General features: G+C 42.3%; 1 pseudogene; it reads right to left on the bottom strand.

Moving 5' to 3' along the window:
- Nucleotides 1-356: 356 nt before the first annotated feature.
- On the bottom strand, nucleotides 357-455 carry LOC145629763 (small nucleolar RNA R71; annotated as a pseudogene).
- Nucleotides 456-14241: the final 13786 nt, after the last annotated feature.

Below are 14241 nucleotides of genomic sequence, written 5' to 3'. Positions count from 1 at the left end.
GGAATACCCGGTGCTTATAGGTTTGAGAGCGGCATAGCTCCGCCTACAACACCGGCAAATGATTTCGAGATTCGGCCGGCCATGATCACCTTAATTGAGAGGAGGCAATATAGTGGGGCTAAGAATGAGAGCCCGTTGAACAATCTTAAAGAATTTGAGAAATATTGCAACACCATCAAAGTCAACGGAGTTTCTCAAGAGTTCATCCGCCTCAAGTTGTTCCCCTTCTCTCTCATAGGAAGATCCTTAGAGTGGCTAGATAAAGAGGTGAAGCCCAATTCCTTGAGAACATGGGATGATGTTACAAAGGCCTTCTTGTCTCGCTTCTACCCTCAAAAGAAGACGGCGGAGGCAAGAGCCTTGATTCAAGGGTTCAATCAAAGGCCAAATGAAAGCCTTTACGAAGCATGGGAGAGATACAAAGAGTATCAAAGGGAGTGCCCTCACCACGGAATCCCAACATACCAAGTGGTCCAAATCTTCTATGGCGGTTTAAGTCCCCAAGGCAAGTCGTGCCTTGATGGGGGGGGCCGGGGGTCCTATCATAAACAAGACCGAAGAAGAAGTGGTGGACATTATTGAGGACGTTGTGACGTACTATAGAGATTGGCAAGATGGGGAGAGAGACTCTTCAAGCAAGCAATCTTCATTGTACTCGGTGGACCATCTAAATGCGATCAACAACCTTTCCTCCCAAATGACAAACTTGGGAAAGGAGGTGACCGCAATCAAAGCCAAGTTGGAGAGCGCTTCTTCTTCTTCCCAAGCTTCGAATCTTCCCTCCCAATTTAAGGGGAGAGGTACTCTTTCTAACTCTCAACCCCCTCCCTCTTCACATAATATGCCTATGGGTTGTTTGTTTTGTGATGCATGTGGATCGTATGATCATGACTCTAGTAATTGTCCTCATGAATGTGTTGATGAGTTTGATAACAATGAGAGTGAGCATGTGGATTATGTGTCAAATAATAATGTTCAAAGGTTTGATAACCAAAGAGGTCAATGGAATAGGAATTACCAAAACCAAGGCAATTTTGACAACTATAACCAAGGTGGTGGTTATAGAAATCAAGGGAACCAAGGTTCTCGTGGTAGCTATAATAACCAAGGTTATAGTGGCCAAAATCAAAGCCAAAATTATGGTAATCAAAGCCAAAATTATGGTAATCAAAACCAAGGTTATGGAAATCATAACCAAGGTAGTGGTAATCATAATCAAGGTGGTGGTAACCATAATCAAGGTTATGGTCAAAATCAAAATAGGGGTACTTGGAACAATCAAGGAAGGGGCAATTTTCAAAATAATGCTCAAAGAGGTCCCCCACCCGGATTTGTTCCAAGGACTCAAGGTGAAAATTCCTATTCACAACCTTCTTCACCTAGGACCAATTTGGAAGAAATAATTGAGAATCAAACCAAGTTGTTGAACACATACATGGCCGTTAGTGATAAAAAGTTCAATGAAATGATGACCCACAATAAAATGCTTGAAAACCAAATTTCTCAACTTGCTAATGCTTTGAAAGATCATGCAAGCCCTTCTTTTTTACCTTCCCAAGGGCTTGATCCCAAGAAACCCGTGAATGCTATTGTTACAAGGAGTGGTAAGGTTCTTAAGGAGAGATTGCCTAGGAAGGGTGAAGATAAGGGGATTCCTAAGAAATCCTTGGTTGAGAATGAGGGGGATAGGGCATCATTGGATGAGGTTGTGGTTGAGACACCTAGAGAGGTGAGAGTAGAGAAAGAAATTGTGAAACCCAAGCTCCCTTACCCACAAAAATTCATGAGACACAAATTGGATGAACAATTTGGGAGATTCATTGATATGCTAAAACAACTTCATCTTTCTCTACCTTTTACCGATGTAATCAACCAAATGCCAAATTATGCCAAATTCCTCAAGGACATTTTGAGTGGGAAAAGAACTTGTGAGGTTGTGGAAACTATCAATTTGACCGAAAATTGTAGTGCTATCATCATGAACAAAATGCCACCCAAATTGAAAGACCCCGGAAACTTCTCCATCCCTTGTGCCATTAACAAGATGCAAATTGATAATGCCTTATGTGACTTGGGAGCTAGTGTGAGCATAATGCCATATTCGGTTTATCAAAGACTTGAACTAGGGGAACTCTTACCTTCTAACATTACCTTGCAATTAGCCGATAGGTCAATCAAGTTTCCAAAAGGTAAGGTAGAAGATGTTCTATTGAGGGTTGGGAAGCTTGTGTTCCCGGTGGATTTTATTGTGCTTGAAATGGATGAAGATGCTACCATTCCAATCATTTTAGGTAGACCCTTTCTTGCTACCTCGGGTGCTATGATTGATGTGAGGAGTGCAAAGATTTCCCTTAAGGTAGGAGATGAGGTCATTAAATTTGATTTGAATGAAAGCATGAAGTATCCATGTTCTTCTCAAGAAAATTGCATGATGATTGATTCACTTGATCATGTTGTGTCTTCTATGCATGAGCACTTGCTCACCTCTAACGATGCTCTTGAGAATGTTTTGTTGAACAAGGACAAAGTAGGTACACCATGCAAGGAAGTGGCATTCTATGAGGAATTGCTCAATGGAAGCATGGAGGAAGTGGATGAGCAAATGTGCTTGAAAATCTCAAGCCAAGAAGCTTTGCAAGCGGCCACATCAAAGGAAGGTAATGGTGTGCCTATGGTAGAGCTCAAACCTCTACCATCACATTTTAGGTATGAGTTCTTGGGCCCTCATTCCACTTACCCCGTGATAGTTAGTGCATCCTTGAGCGTGAGCCAAGCTCAAGCGTTACGTGGTGTTTTGAGAAAGCACCAAGGTGCTTTGGGGTACACAATTGATGATCTTAAAGGTATAAGCCCCGCCTTGTGCCAACACCACATAACACTTGAGGAAGGCGCCCTTCCTTCTATCGAACGACAAAGAAAACTACATCCCCAAATGGGAGAGGTAGTTAAGAAGGAGATCACCAAGATATTGGATGCGGGAATCATATTCCCCATCTCTCGCTCAAGGTGGGTCTCCCCCATGCATGTCGTTCCAAAGAAGGGGGGCATGACCGTGGTTGAGAATGAGAAGGGTGAGCTCATTCCAACTAGGACGGTCACGGGTTGGCGGATGTGTATAGACTATAGACGTCTAAACACATCCACCAAGAAGGATCACTTCCCTCTTCCATTTATTGATCAAATGCTTGAAAGACTAACAAGGCACAAGTTTTATTGTTTCCTCGATGGATATTCGGGATTCTTCCAAATCCCCATCCACCCCGATGATCAAGAGAAAACTACCTTCACATGTCCTTATGGGACCTTTGCCTATCGAAGAATGCCCTTTGGGTTATGCAATTCACCCGCTACATTCCAAAGGTGCATGATGAGTATTTTTGGGGATATGTTGGAGGAGGAAATGGAGGTCTTCATGGATGACTTTTCGGTGGGGGGTGTCTCATTTGAGGAGTGCCTTGTGAACCTTGAGAAGTGTTTGGAAATATGTGTTAAGGTCAATCTTGTTTTGAATTGGGAGAAATGCCACTTCATGGTGGAGGAAGGTATAGTGCTTGGGCATAAGATTTCAAATAGAGGCATTGAGGTGGATAAGGCAAAAATAGAAGTGATTGAGAAACTTCCACCTCCGGTGAATGTCAAGGGTGTGAGATCGTTCCTTGGTCATGCAGGTTTCTATAGGAGATTCATCAAGGATTTTTCACTTATTTCTAAGCCCCTAAATGACCTTCTTCAAAAGGATGTTGAGTTCATTTTTGATGACAAATGCTTGAAGGCATTTGATAGATTGAAGAAGGCCCTAATCTCCACTCCTATTGTTCAAGCCCCAAGGTGGGATCTTCCTTTTGAATTGATGTGTGATGCAAGTGATTGGGCTATTGGAGGTGTTTTGGGACAACGTGTAGACAAGAAGCTTCATGTGATTTATTATATGTCCAAGACACTCAATGGGGCTCAAAAAAACTACACAACAACGGAAAAAGAATTTTTAGCAATTGTGCACTCTTTTGAGAAATTCCGTTGTTACTTGTTGGGTTCCAAGACCATAGTCTTCACGGATGACGCGACCCTCAAGTATCTCTTTGCCAAGAAAGAGTCCAAGCCTAGGTTGATTCGATGGGTGATTGAATTGAAAACTTTTGAGATTGATATTAGGGACAAGAAGGGTGCGGAGAATTTTGTGGCGGACCATCTTTCTCGCCTTGAGGGTGATCAAATTCATGATGATGGTTCACCAATTGAGGATAGAATGCTTGATGACTTCTTATATGCCATAGAGGTGAAGGAACTCCCATGGTATGCCGACTTGGTGAATTTTCTAGCATGTGGGGAGTTTCCACCCTCCTTCTCAAAGAACCAAAGGAAGAAAATCAAAAGGGAGGCAAGACATTACTTGTGGGATGATCCAATCTTATACAAACGAGGGGTTGATGGCTTACTTAGGCGTTGTGTTCCAAATGAAGAGGTGCCTAGTGTTTTAAGGATGTGCCACTCGGACCCTAGTGGTGGGCATATGGGTGTTTCCAAGACCGCTACCAAGGTTCTTCAATGTGGTTTGTGGTGGCCGCATCTCTTCAAGGACTCATGGGGCTTTGTGAAGTCATGTGACCGATGTCAAAGGGTTGGGAATATCTCCAAGAGGAATGAGATGCCTCAACAGCCCATTCTTGAGTTAGAGGTGTTCGATGTTTGGGGGATTGACTTCATGGGACCATTCCCATCTTCATATGGTAATCAATTCATACTTGTGGCTGTGGACTATGTTTCTAAATGGGTTGAGGCCATTGACTCCCCTACCAATGACCACAAAGTAGTGTTGAAGTTGTTCAACAAAATCATCTTCCCAAGGTTTGGCGTGCCTAAGGCTGTGATAAGCGATAACGGATCTCATTTTGTTCACAACGCCTTCCAAAAGATGTTGAGGAAACATGGAGTGCATCAACGGTTCGACCTTCCATATTATCCTCAATCGAGTGGCCAAGTCGAGGTCTCCAATCGTCAAATAAAGCTCATTCTTGAGAAGACGGTTGCAAGGAATAGAAAGGATTGGTCGGACAAGTTAGATGATGCTCTTTGGGCTTATAGGACGACTTTCAAGACGCCTATTGGTACCACTCCATATCGCCTTGTCTATGGCAAATCGTGCCATCTCCCGGTAGAGCTTGAACATCGTGACTTGTGGGCCATCAAGAAGATAAATTTTGACTTAGCTAGTGCGGGGGAGAAGAGGTGGTTGGATCTTCATGAGTTAGAGGAACTTCGACTTGATGCTTACGATTGTGCTAGCACCTACAAAGCTCGCTCCAAGGAGGTTCATGACAAGTTGATTGAGAAAAAGGAGTTTTGTGTAGGTGAAAAAGTCTTCCTCTACAATTCAAGGATGAAGTTGTTCCCCGGAAAGCTCATGTCAAGATGGAGTGGACCATTCTTGGTGAAAGATGTTTTTGATAATGGTGCCGTGGAGATTTCTCCTTTGAACTCCTCATCTTCATTAAGGTTAATGGTCATCGGCTCAAGAAGTACTATGATGGAGTGTTTGTTGGACTTGTTCACAAGATGATTCTTTTTAAGCCACCTTGAGATGGTGGTGCACGTCGAGCTAACGACGTTAACCAAAAGCGCTTACGGGAGGCAACCCGAATTCTCATCACATTTCTCTTTCCTTTCTTTTCTTTTATTTTTCCTTGATTGGTTTTTGATTTTATTTTGAGTTGGTTTTGTGTTTGTTTTGTAGGTCGCCTATTATCATCACTTGTTGGAAAGAAGGGGTTTGAAGAAGAGTTTAGAGTGCAGGGGAGAGGGCTCCCCGAGGGCTTGGAGAGACCTCGGGGGCCTTTTCACCTCTTTGAGGAATTTCGATCCAGGGACTTCCCGCGGTTGCCCCGCGGTCTCTCCGCGGGCGCGGGAGGTTTTGGAGAGGCCTCGAAAGATTTGGAGAGGGTGCGGCCCTCATATCAAGCAAATTGAATTTCATTCCAAGGACTTCCCGCGGTTGCCCCGCGGTCTCTCTGCGGGCGCGGGAGGTTTTGGAGAGGGCGCGTCATGTTTGGAGAGGGCGCGGGCCTCAATTCAGGCAAATTTGGAAATCAAATCCAGGGACTTCCCGCGGTTGCCCCGCGGGCGCGGGAAGTTTTGGAGAGGGCGCAGAAGATTTGGAGAGGGCGCGGCCCCCGTCAGGTATAAAAATCCCAAAATTTCCAGGAGCTCCTCGCGGTTGCCCCGCAGTCTCTCCGCGGGCGCGGGAGATTTGCCGCGGGCGCGACATATTCGGGAGAGGGCGCGACGATCTGGGTTTATTACCCGGGCGCGCCCCTCTTCTCTCTCTCTCCTCTCTTATTTTCTCTTCTTCTCCTTATTTTTCCCCTTTCTCTCTCTACCTCATCTCAAACCCTAACCCCAAAACATCAATTTCTCACAAATTTCTTCAACTTTTGCCTAAAATTTTCACAAATTCTTCCATATTCCTCCATTTTCAACACTCCTACTCTTCTTTCTCGTGGTTTTTCGGGAAATTTCGGGTCTTTGAAGTGCCTTGAGTTTAATTTGAGTCTCCAATCTTGGTATACTTCTAACCTTTGTAATACTTTTGTCAATTTCAATTGATTTCTTTACATTGGTTTGTTTACCTAGATTTTGCGCATGATTTTTGTGTGTTATGGTTGATTTATGGGAAATTTGGTATATTTGGGTGATTGTTACTTTTTCTTGTTGATTCATGATTATATTGATGAATGATTGTTGATATTGTTGTTTGTTGTTGGATTTTGGTTGTTGTGTTGATTGGAACAGGTACCTTGTAGTTTTGTGGTGGTTTGGTTGGATTTGTAAGGAGAGTTGTGAGTAATTTTGGTGGAAGTTGTTTTGTTTGAGGGAGTTTGTTGTGTTCTTGTGAATTGTGTGAATTTTGTTAAAATGAATTTGATAAGAAGAGTCAAAAGTAGCAAGAAGCGCTCAAACCAATCCCCCGGCCAATCTTCTCAAGGCCAATCCTCAAACCCTCAACCCCAACCGCATTCCACAACTCAAGATGATGCTCCTCTCCCCCCTCTCAAGTTTTAGAACCGGTCTAAGCAAACCCCCATCTATAACAAAATGAAAGACCGGAAGTTTAGACCCTCCCGCCATTACTTTCGTGAGGACATGGCCAAGATAGGAATTGAAAATGACCTTGACATCCTTCTAAATAACCTAAGCTTGAGTGAGTTTCTAAAGTCGGCCCCTAGAACCTATTTGGAGCCTTCCATTGAGTTTTTCTCCACATTTGAGTTCAATAAGGTGGGGGAAACCGACTTTATTATTTCCTTCCAACTCTTCAATGTCAAACACACCATGACCCTAACCAAGTTCAATGTAGCCCTTGGTTTCAACCCCAATGGTGATATCTTCGAGCCCCTTATCTCCCTAGTCCAATCTGAGTATAATGAGGTTTCTTGGTGGAGAACCATAGCCAACAATAGGGAGTTTGATTCGAAGAAGTCTCTTGCTAGTGAGATTATCCATCCGACCCTTAGGATCCTTCATAGAATTCTTGGGTATTCGGTCTTTAATAAGCAAGATTTGGGGAAGTTGTCTCGAGAGGAGATTATGGTGTTATGGATGGATACCAAGACGGAGTTAGGGTCAAGGATTAATTTTGGCTATATCTTCATGAATTGTTGTAAGGATATAATGCATGGGGTCAAAACGGGGGAAATTCATTGTGAGGGCATGGTGACACGTCTTGTGTCGTATTTTAAGCAAGAGGGGTTCTTGAAGTCTTGCACTCCGGTTGGAAGGAGTGAAGACGTGTGGATTAGTTTGAAGCAAGTTAACACTTTGCGTTTCATAACTAGCACTAGGAGAACTGATACTTACTCTTGGCTAGTGAGAAATACCCACCATTGCCTACTCCCTAACCCGGCCTCCACCTCCATCCTTCGTGAGGCTAGAAACATTTGGATGGTCCCTAGGGACAATGGGAGGATTGAAGATGATATGGAGGAGGATGATGAGATTGATGAGAGCGATGAGAATGATGAGGAAGAGGAGGAAGGAGGAGGAGAAGGATATGATGAAGAGAAACAACAACCGCCACTACAACAACAACATGAGCATTTTCATGATGATGCTCAAAGAAGAAGAAGAGAAAGGAGACATCAAAGACAACAACAACAACAAGATTTCCAAGGAGATGCTTATCTCCGAGAGATGGAGGCCATGAGAGACAACATGGAGCGCATGCAATTGAGCATGCAAGGTATGTACTCGGACCACCACACTTTGTCTTATCAAACTAGCGCCTTGTATGACGCTAGTGTGCGTAGGGGGAAGGTCACACCTCCGGTCAACTACCCTTATGTGCTGCCCCAACAAGGGCCGGTACCTTCATGGGGTGGTGACAACCTCCCTACGTACCCATATTGGCCCGGGGTTGAGGACCCTGATGTGCCAAGGCGCGACTTCCCACCTTATGATTATAGGGTCTCGGGGGGGAGTGATTATCGGGGTGATCCCGCATACTACTATGTTCACCCCCATCACCTCGAGCCCCTTGTTCAGCGTGAGCCCTACGACCAATTGACCCGATCCCAACTTGACCTATTCAAGGGTCACTATGGATTTCCTCCCGGTTACACCGGAGGTTGGGATACGGGTGATGATGGTGTCGGCCCTAGTGGCCAATAGTCCCCTTATGCATGTTTGTTTCCCTTTTTGTTCTCCCCCTTCCCTATTTTGCATGTTTGTAGGCATCGCGGTCGATGCCTTCATTTTGTGAGGGGGGAGGGTCAAAAAGGATGTTTTATGTTGGTTTGGGGGAGGCACCTGGGGCTCGGTGGGAAGTCTTTGATAAGGCTTTTGGTGGATTTTTGCTAATGGTCTCGTTGGTCTGTTGCTTGTTGTTGTTTTGTTTCATTTCTTGATGTTTTTGGGAGTTTCTTGAAAAAAAAAAATTAAAATTTTGATGATGATGGTTTCTCTAGGTTTTTGTATATAGCTTGTGTCTAAGAGTTTTATCGTTTGCTTTTGTTTGGAAGTTACTAACAATTTCATTTTGTATATATAGCCTTTTTCTTTAACTCACCTTGCTCGTAACCTATGCTTTGGATTGCGGAGCCTTTTGGAGAAGCACGTTCCTACTCCTTGGGTATTTTAGTTTAGCACGGACGCTTGGTGAGGCCTTTCTTATTTTACCTCTTTATTTTCACTTCTATATTTTCTTGGTTTCTTAGATTAGGATTAGATTTAAGGGACGTTGAACGGTTCGAGGATGTATGAATTTAACACCTAGTGTGTTTGGGGTCTTTGGCGATGTGGCCATTAGATCGCTTGTATGTCGATTGGGATAAACGTGTTATGATTGCATCTTTGCCCTTTTCCTCTTTCCCTTTCTTGTCCTTGTCTAAGTTTTCCATTTTCTCTTTTCTTTTCTTTCCTTTTGTTTTATTCTTGTTTGTGTGCATAACTTTTTGAGGCTTTATTTTCACTCTTTGTCTTTTTGAAAATTGGACTTGTATGCAATGGACTTTTGCTTTTGAATAATAGTCTTCCTAGGTAATAATGGTATGCACGGTTTGAGATTACGTTTGGTTGATTCTAGGATAAAGCATGCTAAGATAGTTGTCTAGAACTAGGGGGATCATGAAACCGGATTCTACTCGTTTGTGGCATGTTGGTAGTTGCTCCCTATTTTTGATTGGACAACCTTAGTGAGTTTTTGCTACAACCATGTGAGATGTATATTTGTTCAAGCTTTCATCAAATTCTTGCATGAGCGGCATGGATCCTTGATTTTCGCAAACCTAATCTAGAATCTTAGCGTATGATTCCTAAGACCGTGACCGAACTACCTAGGGAGGACAAAGGCAATTTTTCGGGGAGGTATTTTCTTTTTTTTTTTTTTTTCTAGGAAAGTCCCTTTATGTTTACTTTTCTTTTATTGGTTTGGGATACATTTGTCTACTTGTTACCCCTTTGAACCTTTTTCCCTCTTTTCAAGCCGCATAATTAGATATCTTGAGCCTTTTGTTTCGTTCTCCTTCTTTTTGGTTTTTGTGAAGCAAGGGTCAATGTTTGGTGATTGTGGTCTATGAAGTTGGAGTTTGGTTCGAATTGGTACACATAATTGAGTTGTTTATATTTGGTAAATAATGGCAAATGCTTATGTAAAAGCCGTCCTTGGTAAAAGAGGCAAGGATGTTAATAAATGCAAATTTGAAAAAGCCGTCTGAATTGAAAAAAGGCAAGGACTAATGCTTTTAAGGAGTACGAGAAAATACAAACAAATTTATAAATGAGAAAATGCAAAAAAAAAAAAAATATAAAAAGAAAAACCATAAATATTCAAGTGTCTTTCTCCTCTCTATGCATTGAGGACAATGTTTCTTTTAGCTTGGGGGGAAAAGCGTTTGCGCTTTTTGTTCTTATGTTTGTAGATTGTTGCTTTGAATAAGCTTGGGGGTGTTAATACGTTTTTGTTTGGTGATTACTTGAGTTTGGTGTTGAGATTTGGCCGGTCTTTGCTTCACAATTTAGGATAACCACCAAGTTTTAAATTTTAGCCTACCTTAACCCTTCTTGCCTTACGTTACAACCTTGGGGAAGACCTTTTGACCTAGGAGTTGAGTCTTTCATCGGTGGAGGGAATCATGGGTTGTAGACTAAGGAAAGGGGATGCGAAATCAAGATGTCGAGTAGCCCAAAATGTTGATCTTTTTCCGGTTCCTTCGCAGAATCTATGAGATGCTCACTAAGGGGAGACATGAGATTAGTAGGGGGAACGCGGTAAGACCGTTTGGGATGAAAGTGGAATGTGATAACTAGTTCCTATGCTTAGCATATTTATGTTTCAATCAACCTTAGGTATCTTATAACGTGCATACCATAATTCACTTTAGAAAGGTTGTTATTCATTTGAATTATAGTCTCTTTGTAAAGTCCATTTCGTAAAGATTTTGTTTCCTTTTTCCTCTTTATTTTCCTTTTCTGGTTTGCCTCTTGGGGGTTTGGTGGAGAGTTATGGGTAAACTCTTAGGATACCCTTACGAGAGCATCACTCGTCCTCTAGGGCGATCTAGGGGTTTAAATGGATTGTTGTAGCTAAAAACAATCGTGATTCCTACGACAGTGAGTCTTAGTGTAAATTCTCGCCCCTCTTTTTCTTTTTGCTTCAAATAAGCCCTTCTTATTCCTTTTTAGCCTTTGTTTTTCTCGGGACGAGCAAAAGTCTAGCTTGGGGGAATTTGATGAGTGTCATTTATGGCACTCATAGGGTAGTCTTTTAGGGTTATTTCTTTCCCTTTTTCATGCTTTCTTCTCTTATTTTTGGTCCTTTTTCCTTTAGTTTCTCTTTCTCCTCTTTTCTTTATGGTTCTCGTGTTTTCCTCATGTTTTCCTTTTATTTCCTTTCTTTGTTTGCTTGTGTAGGTATTTGGAGAATCACCTTTGCAAAGGAATCAAGTTGGGACCTTAATGATCAAGTAAGGAAGAAGCATTTGGCTAGAGAGGGCTTAGAGAGGCCTTGGAGAGGCCTCGGAGAGGTCTCCAAGGTATTTCCAGCAGGCCGCGGGCGCGGGTCAGTGGAGCCGCGGGCGCGGGCTCAAGAAGAGCAAATTGCAAGATTTTGGCAGGAGCTTCCCGCGGTTGCCCCGTAAGCTCTCTGCGGGCGCGGGAAATCTGGAGAGGGCGCTCCATCTTAGAGAGACCGCGGCCCCCTGATTGAGTTTTGGGAGCAGGGGATTAGCCGCGGGCGCAACATCTTTGGCCGCGGGCGCGGGTGTTGCCCAGAAAGCCCGCGGAGGGTTCCGCGCCCATTTCTCCGCGGCCGCGGATTCATCGAGAGAGGCCGCGGGATTTGCCGGTTTCTTCTTTACCTATAAATAGAATTGTAATTCCTTTTTGAAACCAACTTTTTGATAATATTTCATTAGCTTAGTTTTAGAGACATAATTTAGAGAGAAGTTAGAGAGAAGTTCTTGGTTTTGGATTTGTAACTCAACATTTGATCAATCAAGTTTGGATTTCTTCATTTTCAATCATCAATATTAGTGAGAATCTCTTCCTTCTTTCATCTCTCACTTACTTGCTATTTGATTTATGCTTGTTGCTTGTTTTTCTTTGGATTTGAATTTGATATTGTTGAATATTTTGATTTCTCTTAGATTTTGATATAGAATGAAGATTAATGCAATTTCTAGTTATTTGTTCTTGAATTTCACCATGATTAGTGAGTAGATTAGTTGCTAGGGAAAGGGGGAAGCATGTTTGATTAATGAAATTGCTAGTTGATGCTCTTTGATTGATTGATTTGTTGCAATTAAATTGGTTGACATAGTTTTGCATGTGATTAATTAGACTAGGAGTGATCAACCTATAAGATTAATCTAGATTGCATTGGAACTCTTAATGACATGAACAATTGAATTGAAAGTTGCTCTAATTGATTGGGTTTGCTTGTGATTCTTCTTTATTTGCCTTTCATAGTGATTCCTAGATTGGCCTATAGGAGATAGCATTTGAACTCTCTTAATTGCTACTATTGTTTGTCCATTACAATACTTGAATTAATTGATGGAGCTCTAAATTAGCATTATCATTGAACTTGCATGTGGAACCCATATCCCTAGTGTTTAGACCTTTGATTTACTTTATTAGACTTGTTTTAGTTTACCATAGTGCCAACCATAATCTCAATTCCATCTTCGAGGTAGCTTGACTTAGACTCTAGTTTTCGTCATTGCATTCCCTAGGGATCGACCCTTAACTTGCCCTATATTCATATAAGGTTGGTTAGGTGTTTACAAATTTAGTTTGACTTGGGGGAAGGGTAGATAACGACATACATTTTCCTCTTGTCAGTGGAGAGAAACAGCTGCACTCTTGGTGGATACTCCCAAGGAGAAGGAGAGGGTTCGCCTCTTTATTGCAAATTTGACTCATAAGTACAAGCAGCACTTAAAGTTTCTGCCTTTGAACATCTTTGAAGCCGTGTACGATATTGGGATCAATATCGAAGATGAGTTGATGAAGACTGCTGGTAGCAACAACAAGAACAACAGTACTTGGAAAAACAAGAAGAACGACACTCCTTCTTCTTCATCTTCCAAGCCCAATAATGCTACCAATAACATCAACGTCAATGATGTGTTAACACTTAATGCTCCCACTCAGAGATTCCAAAGGAAAAGGAGGGTTTACACGCCTTTGGGAATGAGCTATGATGCTGCTTTTGATCGCTTGCATAGTCAAGGATTGATTATGCCAATCGGACCCTTTCTAGAACCTCGACAAGAGAATAGAACTGCTAGCTATGAACCTGATGTGTCCATTTTATATATTATTTTACCCCCGTCCCTTGGTCATAATTAGTAGTGTTTTTGGCTCTTTAGAGCCACTTTTATTACTAATTTGTGTGTTCTAGTGTTTTCGTAGTTTTAGTTGTATTTTACAGGAAATTGCACTCTTGGAGCATTTTCCCGGGCCTTATTGGATCGACTACGGAAGCTAGGAGGACACGACCACTTTTGGAGCCCAAGACCGGTGAGAGCCGGTGATTAAGGGCTCGGTAATCGGGATACCGAGGTATATGGACCGAGTGATCAAGACCCTAAGTGGATATCCGGATTGGGCCGAAGAAATAAGCCCAATCGAAGCTCCGAGCCTCGAGGTGAAGCAAGGGCCCGATCGGGCAAGATGCGTGCTGGTGCGTGGCCAAAGGCGCGCCCGATCGGGTGAGCTGCTAGCTCGATCGGGCGCGGCTGTGAGAGGAGCTGTGCGAGAAAAAGGCGCGCCCGATCGGGCGGCCTCTAGCCCGATCGGGCGCGTGTTTCTGGAAGGGCTCTTTTGTCGAGCAATTAGTTTCTAATTAGGAGTTTGTTTTAGTTTTGTTTTTAAGTACGTTTTTAGGACGATTATTATTATCATCTTCTCTTCCTCTTCTCTTAACCTCTTTCTCTTAGACTTTCTCTCTCTACTAAGTTTTCTCTCTCTTAATCTCTCTCTAAACTTTTGTTCTTAATTCTTTCATTAATTCCAGATTTATTTTTGGTAACGATTTCTCTTCCATTAATCTTATTTATTTTATTCCTTTCATCATGATTTATTTTATTACTTTGATTAGTTTAGTTTTTAATATGTGTGAGTAGTTTAATTTCTAGGGTTTATGGGGATCTAATAAATAATATGAAGGGGTAAATTATTGTTGTTGGTTATCAATTGCTAGATTAATTTCCTATTGATTGATTTAATGCTCTGTGACTAGATTAGGCC

Source organism: Chenopodium album, chromosome 4 (assembly GCF_948465745.1).
Source record: "Chenopodium album chromosome 4, dcCheAlbu1.1, whole genome shotgun sequence".
Lineage (NCBI taxonomy): Eukaryota > Viridiplantae > Streptophyta > Magnoliopsida > Caryophyllales > Amaranthaceae > Chenopodium > Chenopodium album.
The sequence above is the reverse complement of the archived record's forward strand: the minus strand, read 5'-3'. Positions and strand labels throughout refer to the sequence as shown.